The 15,578-nt window shown below is 36.4% G+C and overlaps 1 protein-coding gene and 1 non-coding gene across 2 annotated transcripts in view; both read right to left on the bottom strand.

The window, feature by feature from the left end:
- The window catches only part of NAV3 (neuron navigator 3), an 829,170-nt gene that overhangs the window by 600,082 nt on the left and 213,510 nt on the right, over window positions 1-15,578 (bottom strand). The gene's annotated exons all lie outside the window — the stretch shown is intronic.
- On the bottom strand, window positions 13,146-13,252 carry LOC111561526. Its single transcript, XR_002744176.1, has one exon. It is a non-coding gene; the product is annotated as a U6 spliceosomal RNA (small nuclear RNA).

Here is a 15,578-nt window from a genome sequence, read left to right as displayed (position 1 = left end):
AAAGTAAACACCCCTCATTTATATTAGGAAAATGCTAGTGTAAACCAAGGTTTATAATTTTCAAAAATGGCAATACCCTCAACAAAGGTTTAGAAGAAACATACTTCAACATAATAAAGGCCATATATGAAAAACCCACAGCTAATGTCATACTGAATGGTGAAAAACTTAAAGGTTTCCTCCTAAGACTAGGAACAAGGAACAAGACCCTCTCACCACTTTTATTCAACATAGTACTGGAATTCTGAGCCACAGCAGTAAGACAAAAAAAAAAAAGGAATAAAAGACATCTGAATTATCACAAAGAAGTAAAACTTTCACTATTTGCAATTGGCATGATACTAAATACAGAAAAACCTAATAATACCAACAACAAAAAACTATCATAACTGATAAATGGATTGAGTAAGGTCCAGGATACAAAATCAGTGTACAGAAATTCATTGCATTTCTATACGCCAATAATGAAACAACAGAAAGAGAAATTAAGAAAACAACCCCATTTACAATGGCACCAAAAATAATAAAATACCTAGGAATAAACTTAACCAAGGAGGTGAAAGACCTGTACTCTGAAAACTATAAAACACTGATGATGTAAGAAATTGAGGATCACACAAATGAAAGATATTCCATGCTCATGGATTAGGAGAACAAATATTGTTAAAATGGTAACAGTACCCAAAGCAATCTACACATTTCATGCAATCCCTATCAAAATATCAATAGCATTTTTCACATAACTAGAACAAGTAACACTAAAATTTGTTTGGAACCACAAAAGACCCAAATAGCCAAAACAATGTTGAAAAAGAAAAACAAAGCTGAAAGTATCACAATTTCAAGATAAATTACAAAGCTGTAGCTATCAAAACAGTATAGTACTGGCACATAAAAGAGACACACACATGAACAGAACCCAGAAACACCCCGTGATTCTATGATCAATTAACCTTCAACAAAAAAAGGTAAGAAAATGCAATAGGGAAAAAAGTCTCTTCAACAAATCGTGTTGGTAAAACTGGACAGCTACACGGAAAAGAGTAAAACCGGACCACTTTCTCCCACCATACCCAAAAATAAACTCAAAATGGATCAAAGACTTAAATTTGAGACCTGAAACCGTAAAATCCTAGAAGAGAACACAGGCAGTAATTTCGCTGACATCGACTGTAGCAACATTTTTCTAGATCCGTCTCCTGAGGCAAGGGAAATAAAAGCAAAAATAAACTATTGGGACCACAACAAAATAAAAATCTCTGTGCAGCCAAGTAAACCATTAACAAAACCAAAAGGCAACCAACTGAATGGGAGAAGATATTTGTAAATGACATATCCAATGAAGACCTAGTATCCAAAACACATAATGACCCACACATCCCAACACTAAAAACAAAAACAAAAAAACCACAAATAATCCAATTAAAAATAAGCAGAAGACATAAACAGACATTTCTCCAAAGAAGACTTACAGATGGCCAACAGGCATATGGAAAGATACTCAATATCACTTACCAGCAGGGAAATGCAAATCAAAATTACAATGAGAAATCACCTCACACCTGTCAAAACAGCTAAAACCAAAAACACAACAACAAGCATCAGCAAGGATGTGGGGAGAAAGGAACTTTCATGCATTGTTGGTATGAATGCAAACTGCTGCAGCCACCATGGAAAATAGTATGGAGGTTCCTCAAAAAAATAAAATAGAACTACTATACACTACTGGGTACTTTTTTAAATTTTTTAAAAATCTTTATTTATTTTTGAGAGAGAGAGAGAGTGTGTGTGAATGGGAGAGGGGCAGAGAGAGAGAGGGAGACACAGGATCTGAGGCAGGCTCCAGGCTCTGAGCTGTCAGCACAGAGCTGAACATGGGGCTCAAAGTCATGAACCGTGAGATCATGATCTGAGCTGAAGTCAGACACCCAACCAACTGAGCCACCCAGGTGTCCCAACACTACCGGGTATTTATCCAAAGAATATAAAAATACTAATTCAAAAAGATACATGCACGCCGATGTTTACAGCAGTATTATCTACAATAGCCAAATTATGGAAGTAACCTTAGTGTTCATCAATAGATGAATGGATAAAGAAGAGGTGGGGTGTGTGTGTGTGTGTATAAATATTCCATGGTGTCTCTCTCTCTCTCTCTCTCTCACACACACACACACACACACACACACACAAACACACACACACACAATGAAACATTGTTTAACCATAAACAATGAAATCTTGCCATTTGCAACAACATGGATGGAGCTAGAGAGTCTAATGCTAAGCGGTATAAGTAAGCCAGAGGAAGACAAATGTCCTACGATTTCATTCTTAGGGGGAATTTAAGAAACAAACAAAGGAAAAAAGAGAGAGAGACAAACCATGGAACAGACTCTTAACTATAGAAAACAAACTGATGGTTACCAAAGGGGAGGTGGGGGAGGGAATGGGTGAAATAGGTGAAAGGGATTAAGAGTACACTTATCATGATGAGCACTGAGTCATATATAGAATTGTTGTATCACTATATTGTACACCTGAAACTAATATAACATCATATGTTAATTATACTGGAATTGAAACTCAAAACTTAGAAAAAATGTTTTAAAATGACAATTCCAACTACTGGCAAAGACATGGAAAAACAAGAACATAAATATGCTGGCCAAAATATAAATTTGTACAGTAATTTCACACACACACACACACACACACACACACACACTCAAAAATGTTAACTTTTTTTTTTTACCAAAAATTGTTAACTGCAAATCTAACAAGTTTGAAGATACACACACAGTATGGCCCAGCAGTAATACTCCTAGACTTGTAGTTTTCAAAACTGTACACATAGTGTACATAGAGAAATGTGCAGGACAGTTCCTTCAGAATGGCCAAAAATATGGAAAGAATACAAAAGTCCAACATTACAATGAGTAAGTAACTTGCGGCACTTTTTTTTTTTATAATTTTTTTTTTCAACGTTTATTTATTTTTGGGACAGAGAGAGACAGAGCATGAACGGGCGAGGGGCAGAGAGAGAGGGAGACACAGAATCGGAAGCAGGCTCCAGGCTCTGAGCCGTCAGCCCAGAGCCCGACGCGGGGCTCAAACTCACGGACCGCGAGATCGTGACCTGGCTGAAGTCGGACGCTTAACCGACTGCGCCACCCAGGCGCCCCACTTGCGGCACTTTTATACGAGATAAACATACATTAAATAAAATGAGAAAACTAGAGACACGTATCAATCTAAATATCAAAAATTTTAAGAATTCAAAGTCCAAAAGAATATATACTGCATGATTCCATTCATAGAAGTTCAAAAAATTCGTAAAACTCAACTATGGGGTTAGAAGTCAGGATAGTGGTTACCTTTGGTGAGGGGGATAAAAAGGGTTTTGACTGGAATTTAACTGGAGTTGCTATTAGTGTTCCATTTTGTGACTTGAGGGTGCACTACATGGATGCTACCTTTGTAACAATTCAGTGAGCTGTAAATTTACATTCTGTGCAGTTTTCTTGATGTCTAGTATGTTTTGGGAGAAAAAAGTACACTAAGAAAAAAATTCAGATACATCCTGTCTTTAGTATTCCCTTTAACGGTGCTCCCAATAAGGAACAAATAAGTATCCTAGATTCATGGAACCTGTTATTAGTGGGCATCATTCTTTTTTAAGGTTATGACCAACTGTTTGATTATGGGATAGAATTTTGCCTGAGAACAACGTCAACCTTACAAATACATGGTCTATCAAGTGTCAGGAAATGAATTCATCTCTAGACTTCCAACATATCTCCCATTTTCCTTGATGAGTTATTATAGCCTATTGACCATACTTGTTATGCACATTTCTTGAAACTGATATGAAATAATATTGCCAAAGCATCACGAACGCTATACATTATTCAAATTTATCCACCTTAGCTAGTATCTTCCCTTATAGCACTAAAGACATATGAAAGACACATAGCACTGAGTGCCTAATATGCACTCAGCACAGTCAACTTTCAAATTCATCCCTTGTCTTTATGGAAATTACAGTTCAGTAAGGAGTCAGGTATAAACAAAACTAATGAGTATCAGCATACTCTTCAATTTAGTCCAACATCAACACTTTAGAATACTGATGATTTCATATCAAGGATAAAAGTCAATTTCATGTGGATAGAATTAATTAATAGAATACTGTACAAATAAAAATTAATTTGAATATGGCTTTCATTTTAAATGCATAAAGAATATAATATGACCTCTTACTTTTGTGGAATAAAAACATTTATTAAAAATTCTAAAGGAGTGGAGAGAAAAAGAGTGAATTTATGTATATTAAAATGATTCAAAAAGGTTATTCTCTTATATGAAGTTAATGGTCAATATATCATACTAATTCTTTGCCATTCTTACTCAGTGTAACTCAGTGGTTGGATTCGGTAGTGAAATCAAGTCTCTTAAGGCCTAAATATAAATAGTTTTATTTTTCTAGAGAACTTACGGGGTTTCTGTATTGTCCGGAGCAACCGATGTATGTTCCCTGCAGCTGACGAGACAAAGAAGTCCAGTACCTAAGCAAGGTAAAGGGACCTGTGGCAGCAGGCTAGAATAATCATCTGAGAAGTAAACCACAGTCTTCTCTGATTGTAGATCTAAGAGGTACAAATCTTAGAGACAAGATATGGAATTTGTGGTAGGAATGTTTGCCTGAATCTTTTTATAAAAGGGGCTCTGCTTGAAAGAATAATTTGCCAAGTGAGTGATTCCTCCAGGAGGCAGCTCTAGGCACCACTGGGGAAGGAAACTGAGGAGAGATGTGATTACTCAGGTCAAGGCAGGGAAGATCAAAGATACCCTACAGTGAAATCTCCAAATATCTCAAGCAAATAACAATGAGTCAGTTTAAATATCCCCCCAGCCTAGAGAATGAAGCCACCTTACCACAGGATCAGCCAATAAGAGAATGTCTCTCTGTACCTCTCCTCTTCCCCATTTCCTACAGAGACCTTATTGCGCCTAGAGGTGATGAACAAAGGTCCTTTCCAAACAGCAGGAATGTAGTAGTAAGAAGCACTTGTAGTCAGTCTTGGTTTGGGTCAAGAGGAAAAAGCTTTTGAAGAAACATATGTTTATAAATATATTGGAATAAATAGTGTAAATTGTAAGGTGAAGTTTTGTGACATAAAGTGATAAGAAACAACTGAAATTTGCATCCAAGGACAGAAAAACAATGGATTCTGCTAAGGAGTCTGAAGACATAGGAGAGGAGTTTGGAACCGAGATGTAGATTTAGGAATCACTGGTCTACAGAGGAGATGATGCATACACGTTACAGTAATAAAAAGTACCAAGGAAAGAACTCCAGGGAGAGGATCCAAATTGCCAAATACTGCCAAAATTAACCCCAATCACACCACTTAATTAAAATCTTCAATGCTTCCCTTTGGCTTCTAAAGCCAAAAAATAATAATAAAAATAAAAATTCCTTAGCATGTCATTCAAAACTTTTCCCATCATGATCCCTTCTAAACTTTCTAATTTCAAGGGTGTCTGGATGGCTCAGTCAGTTGAGTGTCCAACTCCTGATTTCGGCTCAGGTCATGATCCCAGGGTTGTGTGATTGAACCCCTCATCGGGCTCTGCACTGATCATGTGGCCTCCTTGGGATTCTCTCTCTTTCCCTCTCCGTCCCTCTCCTGTTCTCTCTCTCTCTCTCTCTCTCTCAAATAAAAATGAAATTGACTTTCTAATTTAATATATTAACACTTCTCAGCTTCTACATTTTGTTGTGGTTATATCATAAAACTAGTCCTGAGGACAAAATGCCATTTCATACCTTTAGCACTAACATATCTATACATGCTACACAATCCACTTTGTCAGACTTCTATTTATCCTTAAAAATTTGACTCAAGTCTATGTCTTCAGAAGGTTTCATTCTGTGCCCCCAAGTCCACTGCAAACAAGTCAGGCACTTTTTTCCCCAATGTTCTAGGAGGCATTAAATACTTCCCCCTGCTCTCACACATCCCTAATTACTTATCCTCACTAGATTGATAGCCCCGATATACTTTCTTAGAATCCCCAAGTTATAACACAACACTTGGAAGCTGCTCACCATTCATTAAAGGATTCATGTGATTCTGAAGAAAACATATGACATGCATACACACATACACACATATTCTAACAATCTCTTATAAACCTAACAAGGTTATTCCAAAATTGTCTCATCCTATGAAAAAACATATGTATCACTTAGAAGGAAGAGTAAGCCCTTTCTGATTTTAGCCATACTCTTTTGTACTGAGGTATCACATGCATACAGTAAGTCACAAAAATCTTAATTGTAAAGCATATGATATACTGAGTTAATCACCACCCATATGAAGAAAGATAAAATTTCCAGAACTCCAAAAGACCCCTTTATTCCTCCCTCCCTTAATAGGTAACAACTAGTCTGTTTTATCACTGTGGATTTATTTGGTCTTAAATTATCATATTAAGTGGAATTATACAGCATGTACCTGTACGTTTTTTCCTTTTTTTTTTTTTTTTCAACATTAAATCTGGAAGATCCATCTGTGTAATTTTAAGTAGCACTAGGTAACTCATTCTTTTGCTCTATGGAGGGGATGGTTTCCTTACAGATCCCAATTCATGTAACTGACCAAAATAAAGCCCAATTCTACACGGGAATTTCTAACTATCTTAAGCTCAGTATCCTAATTCAGGATTTCTGGACTCTTCACTTTTACAAATAGAAAAATAAGAAAGTTTGATTTACTTCACATTTTTTTCCCAGGCTCTGGAACCTCTATTCAAGTCCAAGAGAATGAAAAAGAATCAACAGTTCCTGTGCCAGACTACCGATAAAGTAACAAATCACGGATCCAGAAACCATTCAAAAATGACTAGAAATTGCTTTTGGAATTTTAAGCATTAGAGGTGAATGGTCATTGTTTGCCCTTTAAATGCTGGTATTGAATTGTTACATATTCTTTACATGGCTAAATCAGTAGATCTAAAGTGTAAAGAAGAGGATCCAGGCCCAAAGAAAAGGATGGATCCTATAACCCTTCAGGGTAAGAAGTTGTTCCAGCAGAAGATGATGTTGGGGTCAGAAGTTCTCCTTGCCCTTCCGCTAATGTGTCCCAGATCAAAGACTCCAGTGTTACATGTACTAAAGGAATCCAGCACTATAAAAATAGAAACCTATTGGAACAATATGACTCACAAAAATGTTAATTTTTTGATAAACATCAGTTCCCATTCATGATTAAAATATAAAAAGAAAATATAAATAGAAAGAAGTAGCTCTAACAGAGAATATCATACTTAATGGTGAAGTATAAAAAGAATACATAGAATACTATTTATATGAAATTTAAAATTATTACTAGGTAGTATTTATAAATACAGATAAATATAGTAAAAGTAATTTCATATATTAAATGATAAACCTCTCCAAGTTGCCTGCAGCAATTTCTTACTCAACACATCTCTGGAGGCAAGGGAAACAAAAGCAAAAATGAACTATTGGGACCTCATCAAAATAAAAAGCTTCTGCACAGTGAAGGAAAACAGTCAGCAAAACTGAAAGGCAACCGACAGACTGGGAGAAGGTATTTGCAAACGACATATCAGATAAAGGGTTAGTATCCAAAATCTACAAAGATCTTATCAAACTCAACACCCAAAAAACAAATAATCCAGTGAAGAAATGGGCAAAAGACATAAATAGACACTTCTCCAAGGAAGACATCCAGATGGCCAACTGACACATGAAAAAATGCTCAATATCACTCATCATCAGGGAAATATAAATCAAAACCACAAGGAGATACCACCTTACACCTGTCAGAATGGCTAACATTAACAACTCAGGCAACAACAGATGTTGGCAAGGATGCAGAGAAAGAGGATCTCTTTTGCCTTGTTGGTGGGAATGCAAGCTGGTGCAGCCACTCTGGAAAACAGTATGGAGGTTTCTCAAAAAACTAAAAATAGAACTACCCTACGACCCAGCAATTGCACTACTAGGTATTTATCCAAGGGATACAGGTGTGCTGTTTCAAAGGGACATATGCACCCCCATGTTTATAGCAGCACTATCAACAATAGCCAAAGTATGGAAAGAACCCAAATGTCCATCGATGGATGAATGGATAAAGAACATATGGTACATATATACAATGGAATATTACTCGGCAATAAAAAAGAATGAAATCTTGCCATTTGCAACTACGTGGATGAAACTGGAGGGTATTATGCTAAGTGAAATTAGTCAGAGAAAGACAAAAATCATGACTTCACTCATATGAGGACTTTAAGAGAAAAAACAGATGAACATAAGGGAAGGGAAACAAAAATAATATGAAAACAGAGAGGGGGACAAAACAAAAGAGAACAAATATGGAGAACAAACTGAGGCTTGCTGGAGGGAGGTGGGACGGGGGATGGGCTAAATGGGTAAGAGGCAGTACAGAATCTACTGAAATCATTGCTTCTCTATATACTAATTTGGACGTAAATTTTAAAAAATAAAAAATAAAGTTAAATTACAAAGTTAAAAAAATAAAGAAAAAAATAAGATAAAGATGCCTGCTACCATCATTTCAATAAACTGCTATATTATAGGCACTTATTGGCATGGTATGGCAAAAAAAAATCAATAAATATAAGGATAAGAAAGGAGGAAAAAGTTTGCATATAATATTGACTACAAAGAGCAATTAAGAAAAATTATAAACAAATCATTTAGACTAAACAAGATTATTATTTATAATGCACCAGCAAAAAAAAAAAACAAAACAACAAAAAAAAAAAACTTTAGATCAGCAACAATAAAAACAGTGACAGAAACTATAATTTCAAAACAAATTCCATTAGTAAGAAAACCATACGATACAATGTCCTCAGATAAACAAACTAGTAAACTATATTTCGATCTTTACATAGAAAATCATTTTAATTTAAAAACATGCAAACTATATAAATGGAGAGATAATACATGTTAATGTGTAGGAGGATTCAATATCATAAGGATATCAGTTGACCTCCAATTATTCCATAAGTTTATTTCAGTTCCCAACCTAAATGTCAATATATAACTTTATTAGGTAACTTAAAAGCTGATGTTAACTTCATATGCAAGGACAAAGGGGTAAGACTAGCCAAGACAATTTTAAAAAATGGAAGCTTTCAAAGATAACAAAATTGATAAAAAAAAAAAAACAATGACAAAGGGACAAGGAAAGTGACAAATAAATTACTGAGATAAAATATATAGCTTAGAAATAGATATGCCCACAAATATTAACATGCAATTTAAGAAAAAAGACTTGACAATTTTAAAAATGATTTTGGAACAATTGGTTATCCACATGAGGAAAAATAAAGCTAGCATAAAAAAATTTCTTGTATAATATATAAAAAATATAAACTCTGGGGCGCCTGGGTGGCGCAGTCGGTTAAGCGTCCTACTTCAGCCAGGTCACGATCTCGCGGTCCGTGAGTTCGAGCCCCGCGTCAGGCTCTGGGCTGATGGCTCAGAGCCTGGAGCCTGTTTCCAATTCTGTGTCTCCCTCTCTCTCTGCCCCTCCCCTGTTCATGCTCTGTCTCTCTCTGTCCCAAAAATAAATAAACGTTAAAAAATATAAACTCTAATAAAGAGGGTGATGAAATTGACTAAAGCCATCTATACAACAAAAAGTGGACATAGAAGAGAAAGGCCAGGGATTGGGAAAATATATTTACAACACATATGTATACATATGTGTGTGTGTAGAAATGAAAACCAAAATTCTTACTAAAAAACTAAAAATCAAAAAGACAGCCAACCTAATAGAAAACAGAACAAAGTATATGAATAGACATTCCCTACAAGAGGAAATATGGATGGCCAATACACATGAGAAACAGAAAGTGAGAAAATACAATTTTTTTAAAAAGATGCTATGTCCCACGTCACAGATTGTTAAAATTTTTTAAATGTTACCAACAGCAACTGATGGAAAAGATGTGATGATTCTAAAACTTACATGAATTGATGGTGGGTAGGTACCTGGTGTGCTGGTTTAGTGCAAGCACTGTAGTGAGTAATGTGGCAAAATCTAGTAAAATTCAACTATGCATCAATTGAATTCCTAGGGAGAAACCCATTCGCTAAAAGATGTGTATGAGAATGTTCATTACAGCATCCTTGGCATTGATAATAAATTAAAAATAAACTTAATATACAGAACCAGAAATTTAGATAAATTATGGCATATAATTGTATAAGGACATAGTTTGTAGCTTTTAAAATGAATGAACCAAAGCTCTACATATCCACATAGACAAATCTTGGTAACATACTTATGCATCAAGTAGGGAAATTATGCAGGAATAGAGTGTGATACCATTTATAAGAAATTTAAAACATATAAAGCAATACTAAATACCACTTAGAAATACATGCAAGTATGGTAAAAGCATAAAAACATGTTAAAAGTAATGAAGCCAAAATTAGAACAGCAGGTTTTTTCCTGAGGTGAAGACATGGAAATGAGGTTGGGGAGGATTACAAAGGAAGCTTTAACAATGATGCAGTATTCCACGTACTTAAAAAAAAAGTGTCTAAAGCAATATGTTAAAATGAAGTAAAGCTGGATGTTGAGTACACAAGAGTTAATCATTATCATTCACTTTGGTTTTCCTAACACTGAAAACAGTTCACAATAAAAACAAGAAATGTTTTTTTAAAAAGACATTATTAAAGTATTTATTTATAATAGATAAATCGATCAACCAAACAAGTAACTATGGGACTATAGCCAGTAAGTTTCTGCAGAGCTATGACCTCCTCATACGTGGCATCTGACAATGTGGTCGGGGACAAGGGGTTCCTTTTGGTTGTCCCAAGAGTGCTGCTGGCATTTATTGGGAGGAAGGGGAAGAATGATAAATGCTTTACAATGCATTGGTACAATCCAGAGCAAAGAAAAATTGTCCCTACATCTCCTGTGGACGGTTACTGTCACCATACTAAGTGGCCCTGGAACATGACTGACTTGACCACAGTGTCAGCTCAAGTCCCTTCTCATGAAAAGATGGCCTCCTTCCTTGGTATGCTGGCTTTAATAACATTTTTTTTTTCTTTTCCCAGAGCTTCCTAGGTGTCAGAGATTATTCCTGGACCAAAGAGAGAAAAGATGTGTGAGGTTCTGCCCTAGTCCCAACCCCTAACCTGAATTCCCAGTTCATCCCCTCAGCCGAGGACCCCATCACATTAACCCCATGAAATCTTTAGGCTCACTTGATTCAGCTACACACAGTTAAACAGACTTGGTGCTACTGGTTGTCCCATAAATGCCCCCAACAAATAAATGAATCCCTTTTTGTGGCATCGTAGCGAAACCGGCAACCAGAAAGTCAACACTAATAGAACACAAATTTTGTGGGTTAGTTTTCAGAAAACTGCAACCCAATTATGTAAGACAAAACAAGCTTCTCTCTCGTGTACCAAGTATTCGGGGAAAGTATTTAAAGAAACATAACTGCCTTGCATCCTTCACAAATGAAGTTCTTGTAAAATTCCATCTTTCTCACTTGAAATATGCAGAACAAATAAAAACAGCAGGGGAAAACATTATGTTCCTTGCAACATGGCTTCTCTGCTTCATTTCTGTACTGGAAATGGTAGGTTATTTGCTTTATCAGATGAATTGGCTCTGTAGCCCACTTTAAAAGAACATACATGAGTTTTCAGCAGCAGGAAGTTTGGACTTGATTAGTTCAAGATAAAAGTACACAAGGAGGGTTGAATATCATTCTGAGCCAATAAGTGTATGTGTAATGGAGATGGAACAGTACAAAACATTCATATTCTTAGGTACTAATGATAAGTAGGAAAAAAGCTTGCATCTTTTAGCTAAATTGTTTATTGTCTGCACACTCAAAGTAGTAATTCAAGGCCAAGTGACAGGAAATTACAGTTTCCTGGCTGACATCAATTCGATCTTCAGTAATAGTTCTGAAATGGGAGTTTCTAAGCCTTGAAGAGAAAGGAAACACACACACACACACACACACACACACACACACACACACACACGCAATAATTCAGGTCATAACCCATATGATATGGCACATATTATGTGCATAAAATGATGACGTATGCTTAAAAAGCCAGTGCCTTATTTTATAATTTTAATCAAGCTTTTTATTTAATCAGGTTCTTACATTTAGTCTGTACATGGACTCAGTTATTTACAGAATACAGGCTCGCCTAAGGGAGATGTGAAACAATGGCTGTTTCTGGTTACAACAGCAAATAGACAATCATTTTTTCTAGGTAATCATAAAAGTAAACATACTGAGAATTGGTGAGCTAAAAAAAAGTTTTTAATTTTTTTTCCAGTTTTTTTTTCTTGTGGAAGGTAGTTACCTACATAATCCCCCCTAGGCAAAAGGAGCATTCCTCATCTTTTCCACCCATGCTCATTCCATCTTATACGTAATTAGCTCAAACTATCTTGAGAGCAAAGACCGCTGTCACCCAAGATCCACTCTCTATTTATCCTCAAGGTTCTAACTGTAGGCAGCATTGTAACTTTCTATGCAGAAATCAGAGACTGCCTTAACCAGTTTACCTGGTGGCTAGGTCTTGCCGTTCTATGATGCTATGGTCAATGGAATGCAAGCAGAAATTGCACATACCAACTTTCAAACACGGACTTGAAAAGGATATTGCTTGTGTAGTGATTTTTCTCTCTTCTCCTTCCCATGGGCTACAATGTAATGTTGTACCAGTCAGACAGCTTCAGTCATGTGACAAGGACACCACCCTATGGAATGGTAGAGCAATGAAATGGAAGGAATCTGGGTCTCTGGAACAGAACCTCTAACCTACCCTGGAACACTGACCTACTCTAAATTGTTATGAGAGTGAAAAATAAACATCAATCTTGTTTGAACCACAGTACTTTTGTTACAGCAGATTCTCCTTTACCCTAAATTCAGAAATCTTGGCCTTATAGAGAACATGATAGATTGGACTGTTTTCAGTGAATATTCTCTCATCTCCCCTGTCCAAATACTTAGAATTTGTCCAAGTAACTAACTTTGCTCAAGAGAGAGAGCGAGCGCACACGAGAGAGAGAATTAACACAAGCAGGGGTTTTATGAATTTGCGTGTCACCCTTGCACAGAGGCCATGCTAATCTTCTCTCTATCATTCCAATTTTAGTATAAGTGCTGCCCAAGAGAACACTGCAAGCAGAGATTTTAAATCAGCTTGCCTTCTTGCCTTCCTATAATCTTCCATGAGAAGAGCATGCCTCAGGTAGCCACTGGTCCGTGAAAAAAGGGGAAATGTAAGGGAGACCCATATCCATGTATCCAACCATGATGCCAAAACCACACGAGCCCAGATGAGGCATGGCCATTCCATTAACAAGAACACAAATGCTTATTTTTCTAAGCTATTGAATTTGGGAGGAAGGGCATAGGGTGAAGTTGGGCAACATTATTGAAGCAACATGCAATACTGAAAAGAATACTGATGACACAGAAAACAATGTGGACTTCACAAACTGGGAATTAAAAGTTTTCAAAACTTTTATGTGTAACTCATCATGGTTTCAATTCAATTTTCTGATCTTCAGAATAAAAAAGGCACAATATACAATCTTCAAGGACACCTACAACTTTAATATTCTAAGATTTCATACACTGCCTCCTAATTTCTGCCACTTTCTTAGCCAAGGCTATCTTGATCAGTGCATTGCAACTTTTAGGACATTCTCCTTGCTAAGAGGTGTTCTGAGCCCTCCCTGATTTCAGATCATTAAAACCAGATTTGTTACCATTTTATAGCCCAATCGTCTACACTTTAATTTCTATAATATCCTATCTTTGGACACTAGTGCAACACAAAGGAACAGATGCTATCTTATTAAATATCACAAACTGCATGTTAACTAGAGAATCAAAAGTCTACCCAGCCTATAAAACTGTGGAAATTTTCTATTAGAGGGTCCAATGGAATATTTTGAACAGAGTTATCAAAGAAAGACCAGCACTCAATGAAGAGTCACTCCTTTATGTGATGAGATTTATAAAAGGATGGGAGAGAAACCCTTTAGTGAACAGTCAGTAGTATTTGGTGTCTAGTAAAACCACTTCTTTGTGCATATTTTTTCTTGATAACAGCAGAAAATTTTTGTAGCTCACTATTCGCAGTTGTAGAATCTCTACATTCACAGCAGTTTCTTCTCCTGTGATTACAGGAAGACCACATTTCACAGTCACAGGGCTGGGAATGCATTGCTTAGTTTTCACCGATGCACAAGTGAGGTTTCACCTCTGGAAGCAGACAGTCCAACATGAGTGTGAGTTCTGATCACTCTTTCCCATCCGTGCAATTGACACGGGAAGAGTTTGAATCCCTCAGTTTACAGTTGAAGAAAAGTCAACAAGGAAAGTGGCCTGACGCATATCAGACAATGATACAAGTGAGGAAAAACAAACAAACAAACAAACACCTGTGTTTTGTTAAGCCATTTGGAATTTCTGATCACCACATTATCTTGACAGATACAAGAAGGATACCTTGGCTCCATCATCCCATAGCACCACACACCACTCCGCTTCTCTACTGGAATGTCGTCACCACACGTTGAAAACCTATCTGTTTTGTTTTCACATACATCAGTGAAATGTTGTTGAACTGGTAACGTCTGAATAAAGAAAACACAATAAAAGTTTCGGCGCCTGCTGGCATATACAACATGCCACTGCACAAAGTAGTCAATAAACTGTATGTTTTATGCAGTTCATCAATTTTCTTTTTAAGTTTATTTATTTATTTTGAGAGAAAGTGCAAGTGGGGGGAGGGGCCAAGAGAGAGGGAGAGGGAGAATCCCAAGCAGACTCCGCACAGCACGGACCCCGATGTGGGTCTCTAACCCACAAACTGCGAGATGGTAGCCTGAGCCAAAACCATGAATCAGACGCTTAACCAACTGAGCCTCCCAGGCACCCCGATTTTCAAACGACTTGTCAATTTTCAAATGGTCTAGTTTTACGTTGACTTCTAATCTCATTATGAAATGGCTTTCGATAAACTCTAATAATTCATTTTAATATGCTTATAAACGTTAGGTCTCAAGTCATAAAAAACACACGAAGATACATTCTTTTGTGTACAAACATTCATGATCCATTGAAAATGAATATTTTGAGAAACATGAAATATCATCAAATAAGTATATTCACAGTCACTGCAGTACCTCTCTAGACAATGAGTCACTTAAGAAACAGTTAACACTACCTTATTTTCACTCTTCAGGAGTAAGTTATCTTAGCACATAGTTTAACGAATGATTGTGGAAATAAGGAAACGGGAAGGGAGAGAGGAAGAATACATTATCCAACAAAAGAAATTTAATAGTTATTTCTTTTGTAAAGGCCTATGCTACGCTTGTGTTTCTGAAAATATGGCTTTTCATGTAATAGGTCAAGATAATGAACAAGAAAGACTACCTGATAAAGGGGAAACAGAGTGTTTAAAAACTTTTGAATCACCATTAATTCAT

The sequence above is a fragment of the Felis catus genome, chromosome B4 (assembly GCF_018350175.1).
Source record: "Felis catus isolate Fca126 chromosome B4, F.catus_Fca126_mat1.0, whole genome shotgun sequence".
NCBI classification, from domain to species: Eukaryota; Metazoa; Chordata; class Mammalia; order Carnivora; family Felidae; genus Felis; species Felis catus.
This window is presented reverse-complemented; position numbering and strand designations above follow the sequence as displayed.